The 24,400-nt window shown below is 50.3% G+C and overlaps 1 long non-coding RNA gene across 1 annotated transcript; it reads left to right on the top strand.

The window, feature by feature from the left end:
• Nucleotides 1-1,135: 1,135 nt before the first annotated feature.
• LOC114218528 (uncharacterized) lies at nucleotides 1,136-3,552 on the top strand. Its single transcript, XR_003611209.1, has 2 exons — nucleotides 1,136-1,400; nucleotides 2,107-3,552. It is a non-coding gene; the product is annotated as an uncharacterized LOC114218528 (long non-coding RNA).
• The last annotated feature ends 20,848 nt before the right edge of the window (nucleotides 3,553-24,400 follow it).

The raw sequence follows: 24,400 nt of genomic DNA on the forward strand, positions 1-24,400 counted from the left end.
AAAATTTTTTAAAAACATTTTCTAAAAGGTCCCCCTGCCTTGGGCCCCAGCATACCCTCACCTCACACTTAATCCAAACACACTTAGGATGGTTACATTTGAAATTCACTTTCTTGGGTTGCCCCCACAAAAAAAGAAAAAGTAAAGGAAGGAAGAAAAGCCAAATATTTAGTTTAAAGAGGGCTGAACTGGCAGTGCCACAGAGCAATTAGCAGAGACAAGCTTGAAACTTACCTAGAGGGTTCTACTTTGCACATTATTCAAGGGAGCATGAGATTATAATTAAAAATCACAAAACTCATAAAAGAAAAAGCCACCTGAAGTGTGAGTCAAGGGAGGGAAAGAAATGCAAAATCAGGCCAGCAAAGCCTGAGGATATTGGAAGCATCCAATCCAGAATTTAAATAAGTGTATTTAATAAGTCCAGAGGAAGAGAAGGAACTGAATGTACAATGGGGGAACGAGGGGCTGTCGGAACTGAAAGGAGCATTTGTAAAAGAGAGAACTAGAACTTCTAGCACTTCAAAACAGAACTGTTGCAATTTAAAACAAACTGCCTGCTCAACGCAGCTAAGTGCAGTGAGAGAGCATCACTCAAAAGTTTCCCAGAGCAGCCGAGAGTCAGACAGTTTGGAAATGGGAGACGGAGCAGGAGTGATGAGCATCAGGGGCCACAGAGGGAAGGAAGGGGGGCTGTCCAGAGGGAAAAGATGGAAGGGATAGGGCAAAGCCCAGGGAGAGGAGGGGGGGAGACGTCAGTGTCACATCCGAGGAGCACTGGGAGCCCAAGTAGGATAAGTCACACAAGTCCACACCCCAGCACATCCTAGTGGAAATGCAAACCACCAACTCAGCACAATGTGGGGACAGCCAGGGAGAAGGGACGGGTCCCCTGCGGCAGGCTCCGGACAGGCTCCTCCATGGCAGCCCTGGAGGCTCGAAGACATGCACTAAGGTCTTAGATGCACTGAAGGAAATACCTGATGGACCAGGATGGTAAGCCTATGACAAGACGTCAGCGAAGGAGAGAAAGACGGCAGCATTTTTAGGATAAAGCTGAGGATTTGCAATCACTAATTGCATCACTATTGAATTTCAGAGGCATGTATTTCAGGAGGATGGAAGATTCCAGAAGGGAAGTCTGTTAGCTGCTGGCTGGCATGTGTCTCTCTCTAGTTTTGCTTTCTTTTTCGGACCCAGCAGCAGCTGACAGAGACCGCTCACACACGGTTGGCGTCAGAGAGTCCCTGTGTTCACTGCCCTCAGCTGTCCTCACCTGTCCTGTGGCTCATGCCCTCACTGCATTCAGGGTCCTTGCCGATGTCACCTGGTCTGAGGGACCGTCACTCCCCAGCTCCTCGATGGAATCTCGGGCACCAGACCACCAGAGAAGCCAGAAGGTAGGCCCACTGAGGCAAAGGCAGCAGGACCACCTCCACGGCCCCCGCCACCAGCTTCCCCTGGAGCACCCCCGACAGGCCTTCTCCTCACTGCTCTCAGGCTGGTCCCCAGCCACTCCTTCGCCAGGCTGCCTCTCCCTCTGGCCACAGCCTTGCACCTGGGAGCATGCCACAGCCTCCCCACCCCTCCCACAACCTCAGGGCTAAAACGCCCCCCAACGCGACAAGAACAGCGACTGAGTGCGCATGTGGGCCAGGCGCTGCTCTCCGTGGGCTGTGACTTTATTCAGAATCAAGAGCGTGAGGAGTGAAGCACATGCAGGTGGACACAGAGCTGGTATTTCATGGAGCCCCAGGCTGCCCTACCCAGAACCTTCGCCTGCAGAGCTAGTGACGGACAGACGGTGGCGGGAGGGAGGGAGGGATAGACGGGCAGGCAGGTGGGTGGCACGTTTGATTTTATAGGATCAGGCGGATAATAAGGTGCTAATTTACCCCAGGGGATGTGTTCCTGTCTGTGCAGGTCCCAAAGGGCACCACGCACTGGTCAGGCCTCGGGCGGAGGACGGTGAGCCCACAGACACCCCAGGGCCCCTCCCCTTGGTTGTTGCCTCCCTTTACTTATTCTCCTGCCTCGCCCCTCCCCTGTCTCCATGATGCCCGCTGGCTTTCTGGGCCCCATCCTCATCCCGTCTCCCACTCACAGCAGCGGACGCCCGGCCCTCTTCTGCAGCAGAGACTCTGCGGCCACTGCAGTCCTTCTGTGACCACGTCAAAGAGCTAAGGATCCCCCTTTTAGACCATCTCTGACAGCCACAGCCACCCCGTCAGAAGTCAGAGCTCTTCGCTGGTGGGAAGAAGAAGTGGAGAAGTGAAGATGTTAGTGCAATCAGCCGGACGTCCAGGATGCTCCCCATCCTTGGGCCGTGTCCACCTTACCCGCCGAGCCTCCCGTGCACTCTCCTTCCTAGTGGGCCCTCTGCAGCCTTGCGTGTCCAGGAGAGAGCATGCCCACGGGACGCATGTGTGTGTATGGGCGTGTGCACGCACACAAACGTGCCTTTTCATTTTCTCCATCTGTCATGCACCCAGACGTTCATGTGCTCTCATGCAGGGAAAAGGAAAGAGAAACACAAGCATGTAATTAGTAACATGGAAATTCTAACGGTGCTGAGCGCCCACACCAGCCCGTGTGTCCCTACACACGAGGGCCTCTGAGTGTGCGCAGCTCCTGTATGTCTGGGAGACTTTCTCTGGAAAGAACTCGGGATTTGGGGTCCCGCAGAACATTGCAGGATCGGGTTTTGCATGTGTCGGGGGGAGGAAGTGTGTCTGTCTCTGCTCTGTCCCCGGCCGTCTCCCCACACTCCTTAGTGTCCTGAGACTCAGCCAGCAGAGGGGCCCCACCTTCTGGGAGGGCGTCCCAATGTCCTCCACCCAGAACAGACTCCGCAAGGCTGGGCGTGAGGACAAGGAGCCACAAGGGCCGTGGGGGCGACTCCCGCCCCTGCTTGGGTGACACCTCTAGCTGGACTGCAAATGGAGGAAGCTCTCCTGCCCATCCCTTCCCTGTGGCTCCCACGCAGAATGGGCCTTGTGGGTGGACGGTGGCCACAGGCAAGAACGGGGTGACCGCCCTGCCCCTGCCCCATCTGGTGGGTTGAGGCCTGAGCTGCCTGCGCCCGTGCGAGCAAGAGGGGCGAAGAATGCCACCGTCCAACGTTTGCATACGTTTTGGTAACAGGGACTCAAACCTACCAAACCCCTACTTGGGATCTTGGGGACCCACTTTAGGATAAGAACAGCTGGGAGTGAGGCCGTTCAGGCCGGATCCGTCCGTGTCAGCGGAGCTTGTGGGGCCCACGAGCTTCCACATGGCTCCGGAGCTGTCAGCGGAGTGCCCGCTCTGCACCGCACTGAGTGCTGGCTCTCCGCACCACACGGAGCCATGGCACTCCCCACAAACACGTGGCTTATGAGGGGAGGGCCACGCACACCCCTGAGCCCCCACGTCAGGCACCCAGCCAGTAAGTGCGTCTGGAACGAACGACTGAACAAACGAACGGTACTGGCGTTTGGAGTGGTAAGACTCACGCACGGGATTCAAGAAGAGAGAGGCTTGCGTATTTAATAAATATTGATTGAGCTCGCACCGTGTGTGAAGGGCTGTTCTAGCGTTTACAAGACTGAATGAAACAGTCCAGTATAAAATCCCTCATAAACTCCAGCTGGGGCAGGCGGCCAGCCCAGCAAGCAAGTTGCATTTCATGGTGAGAGATGAGTGCTTTACGGGAAGGACAAGGTAGGTGGTGGGGGAGTATGAGTGGGCGTGAGTGTGCGTGTTTGCGTGCATACGCGTGTGTCCATGCACGTGTGTGTCCGTATACGCGTGCTCATGAGTTCACACGAGGCGGTATGGGCAGAGCCTTGCAGGAAGGGAGGGGTGGAAGCCAGGGGTGGCGCAGGCACCTGCAGAGAGCCAGGCCCTGGGGACAGCGGGAGCTCTGTGCCACCAGGGAGGGGAGGGGAGGGGAACCCTCATGGTACCGCCCAAAAGGGGCACATTGCACAGGGGCCAAGAAATAGGAAGTCTTAACCGGAGGACATAAATTAAAGGAAGACACATTAAAAAATGGAGTTTGCCTTTGTCTTGGACAGGAAGACGCAGTTCTATAGAGACCCACACCCAGCGAAGCCCTGTTTTATGTACTAGGGACACCACCTGGAGCCCGACGGGCCAGAGTCCCGGCTCTCACGGTCCCTCCGCCTGCCCACGTTCTCCGGTGCACTCATCATGGACTCAATCGAAATACCAACAGGCAGTTTGAAACTTTATAAAATATCCTCAAGTTATCTGGGAAAAGGTACTCGCCACCCAGGAATTCGGGTCGGAAAGAGCTGCCCCCACATGGGGTTGTAACACATGCGGCCGCTCCTGCCGCAGACGGGAGGTCGGCACCGCAGAATTTCCATGACCCAAACGTGCAGGACTGCAGTCCAGGAAGAGGTGCACGGAGGCAGGAGTGGGGGCCGCCTGGTGACCACGGGGGCAGCAGGCGGCCCTTGGGAACGTGTGGGGTTGGAGTTTTGTGCCACTTTGTGCAAAATCACAACCCCAGATGGGTCAAAGTCTGCAAAAGGAACCACAGGGGAAACCTGACGCAGGAAGAGTTCAAGGTGTCGTCCGCAGACCGCACGTGGGAAGATAAGCACAGCCACATAATTTAAAGGAAAAGGCATGAGAGGGAAACACACTGTCATACATGTCACGGTAAAGCCTCCTCGTGTGTGTGTGTCCATGCAGCACACGCTCCCCTCTCCGGGGCTGGGGCCCTCAAGAGCATGAAACAGCCAGCAGGGGGGTGGGCGCCTGGCCGGCTGCCGGAATGAGAGCCCGGAACGTTCTCCTGTCCTGGGCAAATGCATGTACGTGGCATCCCTTTGAGACAGAGGCCAGGGCATTTCGGGCAGAGGACAGGGACCCCTGCAGGTGTGGATTTCGGACATCTGGGGGGTGGACTCGGAGCCCGGACAGAGAAGCCATGCAGGCAGAGGCGGCCCCCCAAGGGCCAGTGCGTGTCCCTTCCGTCCTGACATTGCCCGAGAGACAAGGCCGTGGCATGGCTCGTCCACAGGACTGGAGAGACAGCCCTTCCCCATCGCTCTGAGAACACGCACCGCCTCCAGCCACGCACTTGGCAGGCGCAGTTTGTCGGGATTACGGTTTCTTATTAAATGACAAACTCGCCTCCTCTGGGCCCAATGACCTGGGGTCAAGGGCTGTCGGCTAAACACACCCTTGGTCATTTCGGTTTCCTCTTTACCAGAACCCCAAAGTCACCCGACCTTGCCAGGCCCCCGAAACACAAAGCCTCTCCTGGCACGGTCCTGAGGTTCCGTATTCAGCACTCTGGGCGAGGGTCAGCGGTTCTCATTTCTCCCCTCCGCATCCCGGAAACTATGCTAAAACCCCGCAAATTATCTCCATCTCTGGTCCAGCAGCCTGTCTGCATTAGGTCTCCACGTCCAGCTCCAGACAGACAGACAGCACGCCTCTACCCATACGTGCGTTTACTGAGAGAGAACTGCTTGGCTTCCGGTCCCTTCCGTCTGATTTAGTACAAAATGCCTTTCCTCTAAGACCAGAAAACGAATACCAGCACCATTCACTGATCTGCTTGATAAGCCAGTACCAAACCCTGCGTGTGCCTGGCGCTGGGTTAGGCTGGGGACGCAGGGGCGCTGGGGAGCGGACCCTGGGGTTGGAGGCGCAGGCATCTGCATCTCAAAGTGACCTTGGCAGGCTGTCGGCTCCCTGAGCTGCATCTGTAAAATGGTTCCAACAGAGTCTCGCAGAGCGGGCTGGCCGCGATCACGCAGCCTGCAACGTAGCTGGGTTCCGTGCTCACCCGGCGGGGAAGTGGATTTTCTCTCCCCCACAAACACATGTCAACATAATCCGGCATCTGAGAGAATCCTCAGCCCTGCAGTCTGTGTTCCAAGCTCCGAGGGTTCTCTAAGAGCCCGAGGGCCTGTCTTCCCTGCGCTCTCCCCTCTGCCGAGGACGGACTGTGCCCAGGGAGCGGCTGGGAGGAAGGCCCCTCTGCAGGCGTCCAACATCTTCCTCCCAACCCGCTGTGCTCCCCCTAGAGCTCGTCATCTGTGGAAATAGAAGAGAAGATGCATATTTTGGTTGCTCTAAATAAAATTTACTGGTATATGCAGATTTCATGGCTAAGTGCCTTTTTTTAAAAAGCTTCCATCGCGCCATTTCTACCCTGTTGACTGGCTGTTCCATGTTATCTAGTGTAATTAGATTTAGACTTTCAGCCAATCTTAAGCATCCCTTCAGCTGCCTCAGAAAAGTGAAGGAAACTTTCCAAATGTTTTCCACAGTGTGACGTGGAGCCCAGGGACCGTGGCAGCCGCGCCGGGCTTGGGGAATCTGCTCCTGCCCCCAGCGGCTCGGGACGGGAGATCCCAGCACAGGAGCAGGCCAGCCCCAGGCCCACGCCCCACCCCCTGGCCTCGTTCCCTCCGTGGCCCCACGAGGACCACCCTTCGCTCGTCTCAGCCCCTCTGAATTCTAACCACATCGCAAAAACAAGAAGGGGGTGGGGAGGAAGAGAGAAAGAAGAAACATCCTCTCTCTAAGTAAATGAGGCTGCGGGGCTTTGGGAAGTTGCCAGACACTTTCTATGAGGAGCTGTTATATCAGATTTCTCAGCAAGAAAGAAACAAGGAAATTAGTGTGCAGTTGAATTCAAGACTAAAATTAGCCATCTTGAAAAACAAATCCTGATAAATACAGCCAGGATTTATGGCTGAGATTACAAGCAGCACAGATGGTCTGTGATGGCGTTTTATCTCAAGGGAGAGAATATTCCTTTTACATTAGAACATCAGCATTATAGGTTCAGGGATTATGATGCAGAATCTTACACCGTTTTGTACACACAGCCCTCAAAGGACCAGGCTTGTGGGCTCTTTGGAAGGTGCTGGGCTCACACAGCTGGCGCCCCCACCGAGGGTCACTGTGGCCAGCCCCCCGGCTTTAGACCGACGACTCAGAGCCTGCTGTGACGTTAAGCAGATGTCCTCTGGTTCTCAAAGGCCCCCAGCAGAGGAAACTCCACGCCAGTGGACCGCAGTGTCTTCGCCGCGTCTGTGCCCAGGTTGGAGGCCATGCTACGCTCCCACACTGCACATCCCCGCATCTCTTGGCCTTCGCCGAGGCTTTGGGCAGGAAGACATCACAGCTATGCACCCTGACATACAAGGGAGGCACCAGCCTGCTACAGATTTCATTCCCATTAAGCTATTTTCTTCAACAAAATAAAGACACAGGATGAAGACTCCTCAAAAGAACAAGGCAGCCTTGTGTCTCGGGGGCCACGGGTCCTCTTGGCTGGAGGTGGCCCGGGAGCCTCTAGCTGCAACCACAAGAGATCCACAGTGTCCTTCTGGGATGGAGAATTTGTCTGCATGCTGAGTCCCAGACATGGCCAGACCTATCACAGGGAAAGGCAGCCAGCGTGGAAAGGGAACCCGAAATGTGGACATCACTGTTTGGAGGGCTTTGTAGAGCGTCCTTCTGGACACGTACCCCCTTATCTGCATCATAATCCCTGAACCTATAATGCTGATGTTCTAATGTAAAAGGAATATTCTCTCCCTTGAGATACCCTTATCATCGAGGTGAGCCAGTGAGCCCAGATGGGTCTCACCGCGGTGAGCGTCCCGTGAGGCCAGGGTGTCAGTGTGCTCAGAGAAGGGAGGGGGTGTCTGGTCCTGCAGAGACCTGCACGGACAGCGACTCGGGCCTGCAAGGAGCTTGCTCACTGTCCCCTACAGGGTGTCCTTCCTGTGTAACTGGCCACACTTTTCCTTGTGGATTTTCATTTTGGTCATTAATGCCCCAAGTGCAGATCATTGATACAGAGCTTTGGAATTATTGCTTTTTGCTTTGTACTTTGAAATAATTTTAGATGTTGTTTAGATGTTGACACAGGCATGGGCGCATTTATTAAATTTGGCAGCATGAGTAAATGGTGTAGACACTGAAACTAAGAAGTGAACACTGATACTAGTCTGAGAACTGTGACTGTTGTCACAGCAATACTGGTCCGTGGGCTAAATGAAGGACCCTGTGCAAATCCACCAGGTTTCCCTCAAAGTCGTCCTCTGCCCCAGCATCCGTCCAGAACATGCTCACTCAGTGCCGTGACCCCTTAGCTTCCTCAGTCTTGACAATGTCTCAGCCTTCCGCTTTATCATGACCTGGACACTGCGTCAAGTTCCGGTCTTGCGTTTTGGAGAGCGCTCCTTCATGTGCGTTTTCCCGTGATTACACTAGCGTACGTGTGGGGGCAAAGAGCACAGAAGTGAAGTGACCTTCGATCTCACCATGTTGGGGCACAAGCGCAAAATGCCACACAGGTGACAACAGCTTTGGCACGTGGTGGGGGGCGGTGTCTGCTGGGTCCCTCTCCCTGCCGCCCCATTTGTCAGAGATGAGTCGGTAGGTCCTCACTCACAGGAGGAAGGTTTCCTCCTCTTCTGCATCTTTGGAGAAGCTCCCAGGTTTGTGGTGCTCTAAGACACCCCAGGCCCATCCTGTGCTTCCTCCGAGGAACCCCTGTTCCCTCCACCAGGTATTTAGAAACCAAGCTCAGGACACCGGGCGTGCTCACTGCTTCTGAGCCATCGCTGTGGACAGAGCTGGATTTTACAGGTGTGCGTGTGTGTGTGTGTGTGTGTGATTCTGGAGTGTGAATAAAATACAGCTCCAGAGTGTATTCTAGTCTTCTCTCTTCCTTAACTATAACTGCTTCTCAGACAGTGAGAAGTCCGAGTCTCATTATCTACAATTTATTTACTCATTTGTTCAACCCTAGTATATACTATAAAATAGTAATAGAATTGCTAGTCTGCAGAAACAAAGTTACCAACCAGAGCAGGTGCCAGCAGCAGTTCCTTTTGTCTTTACCTTTCTTGTGTCCAATCAAAACACCCTTCCCAAAGTTACCTTCAACACTTCCTTCTCTCCCCACCCCCATAGCAGGTTTATAGCCCACATGTGTAGTGCAGTTCGGTTCAGTCCATCCTCAGGCCCCCCACCTTCTCGTGGATGACTGCAAATTTCACAAAGCAAAGCTCACCGGGTCCTGACAGACACACAGACCCGCGTACCCCCCACCCTGGATTCCTACAGAGCACCTCCGTCACCCTGAAAGTTATCTTCTCCGTCCCGTCGAGGCCAATCCCACCCCCATCCCAAACCACCGAAGTCTTCTCTGTCCCTAGAGTTCTGCCTTTTCCAGAATGCCGTATAAATGGGACCACACGATATGGGGTCTTGTGGGTCTGGCTACGTCACTTAGAAAAATGCATTTCAGGTGCACCCTGCTGCCGTGTGATTGTGGTTCATCCCTGTACTGGGCAGGGGTGTCCACTGCGTGGATGGACCGCGGCTCCGATGTCCACCCTCCTGCTGAAGGACATTCAGGTGCCTGCAGGTCCAGGCCCTGAGGCCACGGCTGCTGTGAGCATCCACGTGCAGGTTTTGTATAGACATAAGTTTCCAATTCACTTGGGTAAATACCTAAGAGCTGGGTAACTGTTTACATGGTAGGCGTATGGTTACCTCCAGAGGAGGCTGCCCTCCAGCATTCCCTCCAGCGGCCAGTGACAAGCCATCGTTCCACGTACTGACCAGCGTCTGGCTTGCCAGTGTCCCCTCCAGGCTGATGGGTATGCAGTAATGTCCCTTTGTGGTCTTACTCTGCATCTTCCTAATGACTGGTAGCCTTCAGCATCTTCCACATGCTTATCTGACATGGTGTCTCTTCTTCCGTGAAGTGTCTGTTCAGACACTTCCCCACTTCTAAAAACTGTGCTGCTGGCCTAGCCAGTCATCTGGAACACCTCTAAACATGGTGGGCTCCTTACCTCCGGAACGGCTGTAACCAGCCCCTCGGACCGTTAGAAACTTCTTCCCGAAGAAATATTCTCTCCTTCATGTTCAGTTATCCGACCCCGGGGTTGGGTCTGAGTCTTCACAGAATGACTCAAACGCCAATTTCCAGGACAGCAAGTAGCACATGGATGCAACACCCAGGCTTGATGAGAATCCACAGACGAACCGGCCCCCACAGCTCAGGCGTTCCCCCCTCTTCTTTCTCCCCTGGGCCGCCGTGTCCATGGTTTCTCGTAGGATGTGCCGGTCATGGGGGCAACGAGGAGGAAGATGGGCCGAACGGATGGGCAGGGAGGCCACACATTTCAAGCAAAGAGAAGCATCTCGAAATACTAGAGTGAAAAATAGCACATGGATATTGAAAAAGACAAAGACCCTGAGCTTTTGAAACGGAAGGAAAAACTTCTGACATCATTTGCCTTGCGTGTTTAAGTCCGCTATGCAGCAACTTTTTAAATAAACACAATTCACACGTCGATACTAGATAAATTATTTCCAATTCTATCTTTAGATGAATCTATGAATAAAATCATTCCTGGCGTGTTGTACCACAGGGTAATGAAAGTGACTGTTTGCCAGGCTGACAGGGTTGATTTTGAGAGCGTTGATTCTGACACATGGCAGTATATTCTCAAACAGAAACGGGGAAAGAGTGGGGATATTTTTCAAATTGTAGAACTTCATAAATATGCATGCAAACCAAACTCCCAGGGCAGCATACACAGCTCCTACTTTGCCTTTCTTGGTGTTTTAAATGTTGTTTCCATAGGTGACTTCCTGGTAATCTGTGTAAGTCCACTTGTAAAGCAAATGAATCCTGCCCCTAAACTTTATTTGTAGTTGGTACACTTGAAGGCATTTTCCTATAGAAACAGTGTGATAAATAGTGTTGCCACCATATAATAAAAACTTGCAGCATAGAACAAAACTCCAATTTTTACTCAGTAATTTGACACTCAGGAGAAAAGGGGAGGAAGCCCCTTGGGCAGCCATCTGCGGGGGTGTGGCCCTCAGAGGGGCCCAAGAGGCTGGTTTGGGGGCTTCTCAAATTACTAGAACTCATACAGCAATTCAGTAATGTGGCAGGATACAAAATCAATGCACAGAAATCAGTTGCTTTCTTATAAACTAACAACGCAACTGTAGAAAGAGAAATTAGAGAAACGATTCCATTTACAATAGCACCAAAAACCATAAGATACCTCGGAATAAACCTAACCAAAGAGGTAAAGGATCTATACTCTAGGAACTACAGAACACTCATGAAAGAAATTGAAGAAGGGCGCCTGGGTGGCTCAGTTGGTTAAGCGACTGCCTTCGGCTCAGGTCATGATCCCGGAGTCCTGGGATCGAGTCCCACATCAGGCTCCCCCCGTTCTGCGAGGAGCCTGCTTCTTTCTCTGCCTGCCATTCCCCCTGCTTGTGCTCTCTCTCTCTCTGTCAAATAAATAAATAAAATCTTTTAAAAAAAAAGAAAAATTGAAGAAGACACAAAAAAGATGGAAAAATATTCCATGCGCATGGATTGGAAGAATAAACATTGTTAAAATGTCTATGCTACCCAGAGCAATCTATACCTTCAATGCCATCCCAATAAAAATTCCAATGACTTTTTCAAAGTGCTGGAACAAACAATCCTAAAATTTGTATGGAATCAGAAAAGACCCCGGATCGCCAAGGAAATGTTGAAAAAGAAAAACAAAGCTGGGGGCATCACTTTGCCCAATTTCAAGCTATATTACAAAGCAGTGATCACCAAGACAGCATGGTACTGGCACAAAAACAGACGTATAGACCAATGGAACAGAATAGAGAGCCCAGATATGGACCCTCAACTCTATGGTCAAATAATCTTTGACAAAGCAGGAAAAAACATGCAATGGAAAAAAGACAGTCTCTTCAATAAATGGTGCTGGGAAAATTGGACAGCCACATGCAGAAGAATGAAACTCGACCATTCTCTAACACCACACACAAAGATAAAATCAAAATGGATGAAAAACCTCAATGTGAGACGGGAATCCATCAAATCCTAGAGGAGAGCATAGGCAGTAACCTCTTTGACATCGGCCACAGCAACTTCTTTCAAGATACATCTCCAAAAGCTAGTGAAACAAAAGCAAAAATGAACTTTTGGGACTTCATCAAGGTAAAGTTTTTGCACAGCAAAGGAAACAGTCAACAAAACAAAGAGGCAACCCACGGAATGGGAGAAGATATTTGCAAATGACACTACAGCTAAAGGGCTGGTATCCAAGATCTGTAAAGAACTCAAACTCAACACCCAAAAAACAAATACTCAAGTCAAAAAGTGGGCAGAAGACATGAAAAGACACTTCTCTGAAGAAGATATACAAATGGCTAACAGACACATGAAAAAATGTTCATCATCATTAGCCATCAGGGAAATTCAAATCAAAACCACATTGAGATACGACCTTACATCAGGTAGAATGGCAAAAATGGACAGGGAAAGAAACAACAAATGTTGGAGAGGTTGTGGAGAAAGGGGAACCCTCTTACACAATTTGTGAGAATGCAAGTTGGTACAGCCACTTTGGGAAACAGTGTGGAGGTTCCTCAAAAAACAAAATATAGAGCCACCCTATGACCCAGCAATTGCACTCCTGGGTATTTACCCCAAAGACACAGATGTAGTGAAAAGAAGGGCCATATGCACCCCAGTGTTCATAGCTGCAACGTCCACAATAGCCGAACTGTGGAAAGAGCCGAGATGCCCTTCAACAGATGAATGGATAAAGAAGATGTGGTCCATATATACAATGGAACATTACTCAGCCGTCAGAAAGGATGAATACCCACCATTTACATTGATGTGGATGGACCTGGAGGGTCCAGGTTCCTGGAGGTTCCATGCTAAGTGAAATAAGTCAAGCAGAGAAAGTCAATGATCATATGGTTTCACTTACTTGTGGAACATAAGGAATAACATGGAGGACATTAGGAGAAGGAAGGGAAAAGGGGGGGGGGAATCGGAGGGAGAGACGAACCTTGAGAGACGATGGACTCTGAGAAACAAACAGGGTTCTAGAGGGGAGGGGGAGGGGGGATGGGTGAGCCCGGTGATGGGTATTACGGAGGGCACGTAGTGCATGGAGCACTGGGTGTTATACGAATACAATGGATCGTGGATCACCACATCAAAAACTAATGATGTACTGTATGGTGACTAACATAACATAATAAAATTAAATTAAATTAGAAAAAGGAAGCCGAATGTTGTACTAGCTGATGCTTCTGAAGGAGGAAAGCCCTTCCCCCCTCCCTCCTCCCTTGCAGACCCCCCGCACCCCCCACACCCAGAAATTTGCAGAAGACATGTGGTTTTCAGAGGCCCCGCCCGACAAAGCAGGGAGGGGCTTGTGGCTGAGAGAGGGCGTGTTCAGCAGCTGGCCCTGGACCGCCAGCCACGCAGCCCCCTCGTTGCTGCCTCCTCGCACGCCCATGTGCACAGCGACAAACACACACGAGCGTCCTTCTGCCTCCCTCTTCTAACACTTCCCAGGTCATGTGGACCAATTTCCTGCTGCTCATTTATGTGATTTTCACTGTTTTCTGTTACAAACAAAGATGCAATGCACGTCTTTGTTCAAATACCTTTGCTTACTTATTGGTAAAAAATGTGTTCAAGCAAGTGGAAGTTTTAGATCCAAACCTATTGATTTTGGAGGGTTTTGATAACAATTTCCAAATTACCTGGTAGGGAGGGTTTGCTGTCCCAGCAGCAGGACCTGAGGGGACCATTTCCTGACTGCACCACCAACCCCCGGTGCTCAGGGTCTTCGGGTACGGATCGACTTATTTCACTGATGTCCCACTAATGCTCTGGGCTGCATTTGTTAGCTGACTCGAGACCCACTCATGCGCGTAGCTCCGAGTAGGATTCGGAATCTAAGTAGAAACCAGAAGCGCAGTGGAGGATTGGGAGAGTGAAGAGAGGCTAGCCGAGAGAGCCCGTGCGGGCCGGGCCCTCAAGGAACAGAAAAGACCACGAGTGGCCGGCCGGGGCTACATGGGAAGGAGACACAGGTGAGGCAGAGAGTCCTGGAGGCCGGCCAGGAAGGTTGGACTCCAGCCTGGGGCGTCAGGAGCCTCAGGGGGACTGGAGGGAGGAGGGAGGAGCAGAGGGGCGTGGGGAAGGCCTCACCCAGACACAGGAGGAATGGGGCGGCCAGGGTCCAGAGAGGAGACCGGGGACGGTGGGGGCACCTGGACCCCCAGAGCCGCCCTGAGCGTCCTGAAGAAGACAGACCCCGTGTCCACCAAGTCCCCCCGGAAGGACTGAGAGCTGGATGGGGCGGTGGTGCAGGGGCAGGCTGAGGCTGCTGGCGGAACCTGGAGGGAAGCAGCGGTCCACATAGATGTGCCCAGGACCCCGCCGGTTCTACGAGCCCAGGGCCAGAGGGGCTCTGACCCCGGGTGGGGACGCGGACTTGCGGGGGCAGGGCAGGGCAAGTGGGGACGTGTTCAGACACAAGCCCACCGTCTGCGGGGGCAGGGGAGGAAGGGGCGCTCTGAGGGCAGCTCCCCGGGGGCAGGGGGCTGGGCGGGGACTGTGACACGGACCGTGCCTCCCCCCACAGAACAGCCAGCACTCCGCATCAGACATGACTCAATGTTTCCGCCCCCGCCAAGGAGGAGAAACCAGAAATCTGGATTTTGTTATGAACCTTGTTCAACTTATCAAACAAAATGCCGACGGACGGGAGCCCCTTCGTGGGCCATCCCCGGTGTGGGGTCGTCCTCCTGTGCGGCCCACGGAGGCCAGGAGCGAGCAGGGACCTCTGCCAGAGAACGCTGTTTTCACAAGGAGACGGGCCGGGAGGGGAACAGAGATCCCTGGTGATGCAGGATGTGGCTCGGGACGGGGCCGCACACGGGAAGGAGGGCAGACCGCGGCCACCGGCCACACCGGGGTCCTGGCACAGCGGCTCCTGCAGCAAGTCTGACCCGGGGCCAGAGGCGCCGGCATACGGGGGGAATGAGCAGGAGGCATGCGGGGAGATGGGGCTCCCAGACCCGCCCCCTGAGCCTGGAGGTCAAAGCCCCCTGGGGAGCTCCCCTGAGGTCCCCAAGACGCCGGCCGGCGGGACTGTCACAGCGGCCACCATTCTCCACGGACAGCATCCACATGCACATCCGTGTGGCTGTCTGTTTTGCTACCACGTGCACACGCGTGTACACACACGCACACACACATGCACATGCACACACAAAATGCTTGAAGAAACAGCCTTATACATCAAAGATAATTCTCTATTGCCTTTTATTTCTCTGATGGATTCCCAAGCCTGAGATCACTGCCTCTCAGCAGCACAGACCACCCACACAATCCACACAGAGAGAACGGACTGGCGGCACCAGAGTATCGGCCTCAAAGTGTACATGTAGAATTTTCTAGATTGCTTTCCAACACACTGTAGCACATTTACATAAATAATATAAAAGAGAAACATTTTCCCTGCCAACGGACATGGTGGTGTTTCTTTTATTTTCTTCAGTCTGGGGGGTATAAAATGTATTGTTTCTTTTATTTGCATTTCTCTAAATAATTGTGTGTTTGAACATCTTTTTCAGACATTTGTTGGTTTGTTGGTTTTGTCCTTTGGCAGCATTCTAATAATATTGTGTGCTACTTGGAGCTTGCAAATAGTCATCCTACATCTGTCATTTGCATTAAAATACTTTAGCTATATATAATTTTCATATTGGCTTTATTCAAACTATCAAAAGATTCTCACTGCTATTTGAACAAAAATATATTTCTTTCATGGCTTCTAAATGCCTCATTAAGGATCATTTGTAGCTTTTACACAAAACCCCCCAGGCTGGCTTCTGGGCGGCGTCACCCTCACCATGGCCACACAAGCCTTCGTGCAGATGGGGCACCGTGCTGCCAGCCAAACCCCGCAGACGAGGTTCTGAGCCCCCCGTGGCCTCCGGTCCGCTCTTCCCTGCCCGAGCCCTCCTGTGGAGAAGGAGGAGTACCTTACCCGCATCAGGCAATATTCCAATCACAGTGCTTCTCAGAGTTTTCTCGACGATTCCAGAGTCTGTTCTTCTGGGTGAACTCTAAGATCGTTGAATAAGATTACTAGAGATCTAAGTGGAACCACATTAAAGTTTCCGTTGAGATCGACGGGTTGATGCGTTAGGGTATTCAGCATCCCCCAAAACAACAGGCTACCTTCCATTACCTGAGAGCCTGGCTTACCTGCTGTAATAAGACCACCTTTCCCTCCAGAGACCTTGTAGTTCATCTTCAAGATAATCTTTATGTATCTTACTGGCTTTGCCAATGTTGTGAACAAAATATATTTCCCTCATTTCTATTTCTTGGTATTTTACTTCTAGTATAAGAAAACCTATTGATTTTCATGAGCTTATCTTCTGCCAAGCTGTTTTACCAAAGTGGTGTAAACATTTCTTTTTGAGTCCATATCAGTGATTGGTGTTTTCCTAGGTGATTAACCATTTCATTCAGATTTGAGAATTGTTGCTGAACAGTTGTGCAGAGGGCTCTACGTTGAAATATGTTTCCATTAATCCTACAAACCCTTACTGAATACACACTTCGTGTAGTTAAAACCTCTGTTAACATCCGTAAAATGTATATGGTCTCACTCTTACTTCTCCTGATTAGATTTGCTAGTCTTTTATCTATTTTACTAGTGTTTTAAAAGAAATAGTTATTTAATTTACTTACAAAACCTACTTAATACATCTCTTGTAATCTATGGTTTTCTACTCTCACTTGATTTACCTGGGTGTGCTACTTTTTACTGTATTAATCAATTCGTATCTTCTTGGCTGAACTGTTAATTCACCTAATTTTGTTTCCCATCTGTAAATACTGAAGTATCGAGATCTTTGGATTTTCCTCGGAGTGCAGGTTTGCCCACAATGCATGAGCACAGGAACCAACTGCTCCCATCATGTGATCCCAAACCTTGTGACGCCAGCACCTGTGAACGCCGGGGCATGTCCTAGCCTGGCTTCGGATGGTGCCCCTGCCCCCAGCACAGGCGCAGGACAGAGCTCCCAGTGTGGACACGGAGCGGCTTTGGGCGCTGGCTTCACGGAGGTGGGGGGATGGCTCTGGTCTGCACCCTGGGACAATGGTCTGGAGGCGTCAGCTCTAGGGTGTGCTTCACCTGCTCCTCATGGCAGAGGGCAGAGCTGAGCTGGAGGCTGGAGCAGCCCAGTCCTGAAGACCCAGTTGGAGTCCCCCCAGCGGCCCTGGCCGACCTTACACACACTCCTCCTGTTCCCATAAACCAAAAGGCCCAGCAGTTGGTTTGCGGTGACTTTCTGCTTCTAGGAGTCCTCTAAAATGGACTATAATTTGAAATTATGAGCTTTTTCAATTTGACCAAGAAGAAAATGAAGCATGGAGGTGAGGGGACCTCTGAGTGGTACATGCATCCCCCGTGTTTCTTCTGTTAATAGTAAACTTAGCTCATTGTGGTGGGAAGCTAGTCCAGCAAATGTCTGCCTTGTGCAATGGAGATTTTGAGTCTTGTTGGTGTTTATTTTTCCCCGATGGTTCGTGGAGCCTGGCAAATGAAGCACATTTTCGCTTCATAAGGGAAAAGTTGTCTGTAACCTGCATTATTGCTGCGTCTGTCTACTTTGGTGTGTCTTCCCCACCTGCAATATAAAAAGCATTGTGAACACCTGAGATGTTGCTGGCTTATTCACTACTCTGTCCCCAGTTACTGGAACAGTGTCTTACACAAAGTAAATGTCCTATAATTAATTGTGGAAAAACTCAGTCATCGACACAAACATCACAATCCCAGGCATCCCATCAGAAATTAGTAAAAATGCAGGAAAATGTCACCTAAAACTCCAAGAATAATCAGTCAACAGAAAAGTACACAGAAATGACAGAGCCATTGTAACTTTCAGGCAAAGACTTTGAAATGGCTATTATAAATGTGTTTAAAGGGGCACCTGGGTGGCTCAGTCGGGTGAGCATCTGCCTTTGGCTCAGGTCATGGTCTCAGGGTCCTGGAATGGAGCCCCGCATCAGGCTCCTTGCTCAGCAGGGAGCCTGCTTCTCCTTCTGCCCCTCCCCCTGCTCGTGCGCTCTCTTTCTCGCTCTCTTTCTCAAATAAATATTTTTTTAAATCATTAAAAAAATAAAATAAATGTGTTTAAGGATTTAATAAAGCATGTGGTCATAATGAACAAAGAAACAAACTACAAAGAAGAAACAAATGCAGCCACAAAAAATCAAGCACAACAACACAGCGACTAACACACCGGATGGAATTATGAGCAGATCAAACAGAAGTAAATGAAGTGGAACCTGGAGATACAGCAATTATCCTGAGGAAAGAGAAACACGGAAAAAAATAAGTGACTTCCATTACCCGTGGTACAACATCCATCTCTCTCACATACTCATAACTAGAGTCCCAAATAAAAGAGATACAGAGAATATTTGAAGAAATTGGGCTTTTTTTTCCCCTAAATTTGATGAAACTTTAAGCCCCTACCTAAAGATATCCATTGGAGAAAAAGTCCTCACTGGCCTGATGTGGAACAATGAGAATATCATACAGAAGAACAACTGTAATGATTGAAACTCATCAAACATATAAAATTCATTTGGCCACAATTATGCTCACAAAGGGTATCCTTATGGTCAACTCGGGTGGCTGCTGGAACCAACTGCTCACCCTGGAAATAGAGAGAAGGGTTTGAATGTTTATCTTTCCCATATTTAGTTTAAAACTGATGAGAGAAAATTATTCTTTATAGAAAAATCCCAACCACTATTCAAAAGTAGGGTTAAATTAGAGAATCACCATTTTGCAACTCTTAATGGCATGATGGATTTATTCAACAAGCATGAATGGCTGTTTTCACATTCCTCAAAGGATTGGAGGGGGACATCAGGCTGACCCCCAACCTTAAGACTGGGAGACATAAGTACCTCCTGGCACAACATAGTAGCAACAAGGGGTATCTTTGTGGAGAAGTCACGCTGAAACATCCAACCAGAATCGGATCAAGCCTCCATCTAGCAGTTTACACGAAACACGGAGAGAGGGACAAATCAAAAGAAACCAGTTTCTCCAACAAATCAATGGTATATATGGAAGATAACCATTCTGGAAAGTAAATGCCTGAAAATGTGTAGCCACCAAACTCAAGGAATAAACCAACTCTGAAAAAACCCTTGGATACAACAGGGAAATTTGAATATGGATTGGAAATTATAAAACATCAAAGGATTACCATGACTTTGTTAGGTGTGATAATAGTATCACTTTTTAAGAGGTAGGTGGATGGATGGATGGATGGATGAAAGGATGGATGGATAGATTGATGATGGATAGAATGATGAATGGATGGATGGATAGATGGATGGATGGATGATGGATGGATGGATGGTTGGATGGATGGATGGATGGATGGATGGATGGTTGGATGGATGGATGGATGGATGGTTGGATGGATGGATGGATGGTTGGATGGATGGATGGATGGTTGGATGGATGGATGGATGGATCGATGGATGGATGGATGGATGGTTGGATGGATGGATGGATAACGGATAGAATGATGAATGGATGGATGGATAGATGGATGGATGGATGATGGATGGATGGATGGATGGATGGTTGGATGGATGGATGGATGGTTGGATGGATGGATGGATGGTTGGATGGATGGATGGATGGATCGATGGATGGATGGATGGATGGTTGGATGGATGGATAGATAACGGATAGAATGATGAATGGATGGATGGATAGATGGATGGATGGATGATGGATGGATGGATGGATGGATGGTTGGATGGATGGATGGATGGTTGGATGGATGGATGGATGGTTGGATGGATGGATGGATGGATCGATGGATGGATGGATGGATGGTTGGATGGATGGATGGATGGTTGGATGGATGGATGGATGGTTGGATGGATGGATGGATGGATCGATGGATGGATGGATGGATGGTTGGATGGATGGATGGATGGTTGGATGGATGGATAGATGGATGGATGCATGATGGATGGATGGATGGATGGATGGATAGATGGATAGATGGATGGATGGATCGATGGATCGATGGATGGATGGATGGATGGTTGGATGGATGGATGGATAACGGATAGAATGATGAATGGATGGATGATGGATAGGAGGATAGATGGATGGATGGATAGATGATAGATAGATAGACAAATAATCGTTTGTATGTGTGTGTGTCTCCTTTTAAATAAAGATGCATAATGAAGTGTTTGTGGTTGAAATAACATGATGTCTAGAATATGCTTTAAGATATTTGAGAAAAATCTTTGAAGAAATAGATGAAGAAATATCGGCACAATTTTTTTAATAAAGGTGGTATATACATTGGCATTTATAATACTTTTCTTCTAGTCTTTGAAATCTTTTATAATAAAAAGCTAAAATATTTTGTTGAATAAAATAATGAATTAATGGATGTACCAGGAGGCTGAGCAGAGACAAAGAATTGGGAGTCAGAGAACATGATCAATCATTAAAAGTATGCTATTCAATAAAAGAATTTACAGGAAAGAAGATGTCTACAACAAAAATAAAATTATTGCAATGAATGAATGAAATGCTTTTGTGCTTCACCTGCCCATTTGCTCCTTATGAAATGAGTGTGTAGGGCTGGACAGGGTCTACTCTCCCTTAGCTCTAGTCAATCTTCTCTGATCCCAAGCTGGAGAAGAACACTCAAGAGCTTGAAGAATGTATCCTTATGCATTACTTCATTTATGTCAACAAGGAAACTTTAAAACTACAAAAAAACAAAATCTAACAAGTTTGCTTTAAAGATAAGGATACGATGCCCAGAGAATAGCAGAAAGACTCAGGTAAGTGTGAGCTGTTAACAAACATTTAAAAGTCAGGGTGGGGAGGTGACATTCCACCTGGACCCCAACAGAGCCGTCCAAAGGCAGACCATGACAGGTAGGTGGTGGCACAGGGAGCACCGGGCAGCGTATGCACTCCCTGGAAGGTGAGTTGCATGCAGGGCAGGGCTCTAGCTGTTTGTTCACTGGAACTTCCTCAGCACACTCAGTAATGTTTGCTAAGGTCTGAGGAAGTTAGAGCACCTGGGATCTGTGGCTCTTGAGGAAAGTATTGATGGGGCCAGGTTTACCCTGCTCAGAAAAAAAAAAAAAAAGAGAGAGAGAGAGAAAAGATTAAGAGGATACTTGAAAAAGTCCTTCAAATATTTGAAGAATGTTCAAGAAGAAGAAATAGTTTTCTTGGGCGGTGGGGGGGGGGAGTGTCCACCAGGCGCTGACCTCAAATCTCTGAGCATCAGAGAGTGGCAGAAAGATTATGGCTCAGTGTCTGGATAACATTTCTTTGGGTTTAAATGTGTGTTGTCAGAGGGTGTTCCTGATGATCTTACCTACGTAATGATAATGTGAACTGCTCTGGAACCAAAGGCTGTTATCACTGGGGGGCCCAGCAGAGGCAGAAAAAAACCTCGACCAAGAATCTCTTAGGGGCGATTCAAGGATTGTTCTGGGATTGTCCCTGGATAACGGGATCATCAGATGCGGTATGTACGCACGTGCATGTTTGTGCGTATGTGTGTGCACATGTGCTCAGGAAAATCCTAACAGATACAGATAAAACCTACCATCCTTGTCTCTAACACCCTCTGATGAAGAGTTTGCTGCCCCCTCCCCCGGAAGACTTGCACGTATTTTATTTTTCTGCATAGATATTAGGAGATGTAGGGTGATACCCTTTCCTACTATTACTGGATGGTGAATGCTGCTCCTATTGTCTCATGTCCTGTCTGTGTTTTATTAATAAATAATTAAATATAGTACATGGGCTTCAGTGCTAGAATGCCCTGAGTTAAGGACAACGAAATAAATGATATTACATAAAGATGCATTATTAACTGGCAGCCAGCACTCGTAATATTCTGACAAGCACAGAAGTGCAATGAATTAATCTCACATCAATTCTTTGTTCTTCAATTTTTCAAGATCTCTCGATAAAGCCTGGAAATGACACCCGGGAGCCTCTTGCTCGGGAGGGTTTTGTTCTCCTCTGCTGCCTCCCGCCCTGCTGGCATCCACGGCGTCCCACGTCCCCTCAAGTGGCATGAAACTCCCGGACCATGGACGTGCATCCGGGCCTTCCCTGGGTCTGGTGAGGTGATGGGGAGAGGTCGCTCCGCACAGGCTACGCCCCTCTGCCCAGGCCTGACCTTGGGTGAGGGTCATTAGCGGTGGGGGCGGATTAGCGGGGCGGATCGGTGAATGTGCTCATTTCCTCTTCTGCAGGACACGTGATGTCTCTCCACTAGGAGTGAATATGTATACACGTCCCATTTATCATAACACCTGTCACATGCCCAAAACATCCCGTAAATCATGTGGAAAGTGTCAACTGTATTCACATGAGCTCCCAAATCTGCCTCATAGCCCCAGGGGGCCCTGTCTCCGCTCCCGTGCTTCCCAGGGAACCGATAGCCAGGATGGGAGCCCAGTGGGTTCCAGCGGGACACTTGCTGAGAGAGCCCCCCACTCTCGACTCTCCAGGGCCCCTCGAATAGCTCCCGTCCACCACAGTCCCATTGCCCCAGCTGCACCCAGACCCATGGCCCCAGGTCAGCCCAGGAGTTGGCTCCCCGATGCTGCCCAGGGCCGGAGGGTGGGGGCCCATCCTCTAGGGGTGGGGGCCCCGGCTCTAGGGCCCCAGCACACGGGGCCAGAGCCCTCCGTTGGCAGCAGGAGAATGGGCATGCCCACCTCCTGCGGGAAGGTTCCCTGAGCTGCTGCCCGGCACACCTGCCCTCGGCCTTAGCTTCGGGACGACCCCTGAGCACCACGTGGGAGCCTGAGGCCCTCATCCACTTCCACGTCCTGTGTCCACCAGTTACGACTGCGCTCAGCTACTTACAACCTTGGCTGTTAATTTCTACCATAAGATAACACAGTCGAGGAAAAGAACCGGATCCTCTGACACACGCAGACACGTGAAAGTGACCCGCGTGCACGCGCACGCCCTCTCGGTGGGTGCCACCGTGGAAAGGAATCCCCCCACCACGTGGGTGAGTCCCCCGACCTCACAGGGCCTCCCTGGCCGTCCCGCACATCTGCTCCCAGACCCTCTTCTGTGCTCACCCACCTGGTGAACGGTGACCAGGGGAGACGAACCATGAGACACAATGGACTCTGAAAAACAAACTGAGGTTCTAGAGGGGAGGGCGTGGGGGGATGGGTTAGCCTGGTGATGGGTATTAAAGAGGGCACGTTCTGCATGGAGCACTGGGTGTTATGCACAAACAATGAATCATGGAAAACTACATCAAAAACTAATGATGTAATATATGGTGGTTAACATAACAATAAAAAAATTTAAAAAAAAAAGAAGACTAGACCCAGCAGTGGAGCTGGTGTGCACCTTCCCTGCAACTGGTCAGCGCAGGCCTCTCCTTCTTGCTCTGGCCTCTCCTTCCTGCTCGGACCTGCATTTCCTCACTGGCTTTGAGGCAGGGCATTTGAGAGACAGGAGGTAGTCCAGTGGCAGACGCACCTCCCACCAGTGGAAGGAGCCTGCGGGCCCAGGTGCTGAGAGGTGGGGACCCATATCAGCACCAGTGTCAGCACCACCCTGCCACTGCGACACCTGGGCTCTGCAGGTGACCACTGGGCACGGAGCTTTCCGGAAGCTGCCTTTCTCCAGGACAGAGAAACGGGATGGTGGCCTAGTCCAGTGCATGCCCATCAAGCCCTCTCCTGGTACCCTGCTGCACGGGGTCCTGCTCCATCCCACAGGTTCCCGCCCACTCGGCTGTGGTTGCTGCACCCCTAACAGCTTAGGCCTCTGTCCTCCTCGTGCAGGTGGGAGACGCCGCAGGTCACGGCAGTCCAGGCGAGCGTGTCCACGGCCCGCAGCACCCCGGGGCTGTCTGCGCCATCCTCGAGGAGGAGCCCGCCCGGTGGCTTGCAGCAGGGAACTTAGTCTCTGCGACAGGAGGAAAGCCGATCGAGACTTTCCGTGTCTTCTTCATCACTTTCATTCTGAGGTTTTTATTAATTTAGTGGGGTTTCTTAATTAAAGTCTCAATGAATAATTGAAATGTAGTTTTTGATGATGCCAGAGTTGGTGCCATTTTGAGTTGTAATTGTAACTAATAAATTAGTTAAATAGGTGAGATGATAAAATCTTGTCTCAAGGGGAACACTAATAATTTCAAGAATTTATCTACATGTCATTCAGAGAATTTGTGCAGAAAAAAAATAGACGATCAGAAGGAAAACCAGAACCAAATCTTATTAATCAACCAGGTCTTGCTCTGGAAGTGCCAGACCCACTAATGACTCCCACCATCCCGACTGGAGGAGGAAGGACCCTGCCTGCCTCCCGCGGGAAGAGCGTCTGATTCCTCCCTCGGTTTCCCCACTCAGGGCACCTCGCCAGGGCCGGGAGGGGCACCTCCTGGGTGTCCCCGGAGCTTCAGGGGAGGCTGT

The sequence above is a fragment of the Eumetopias jubatus genome, unplaced genomic scaffold (genome assembly GCF_037043125.1).
Source record: "Eumetopias jubatus isolate StellerSeaLion01/CBP00866 unplaced genomic scaffold, mEumJub1_p1.0 scaffold_8, whole genome shotgun sequence".
Lineage (NCBI taxonomy): Eukaryota > Metazoa > Chordata > Mammalia > Carnivora > Otariidae > Eumetopias > Eumetopias jubatus.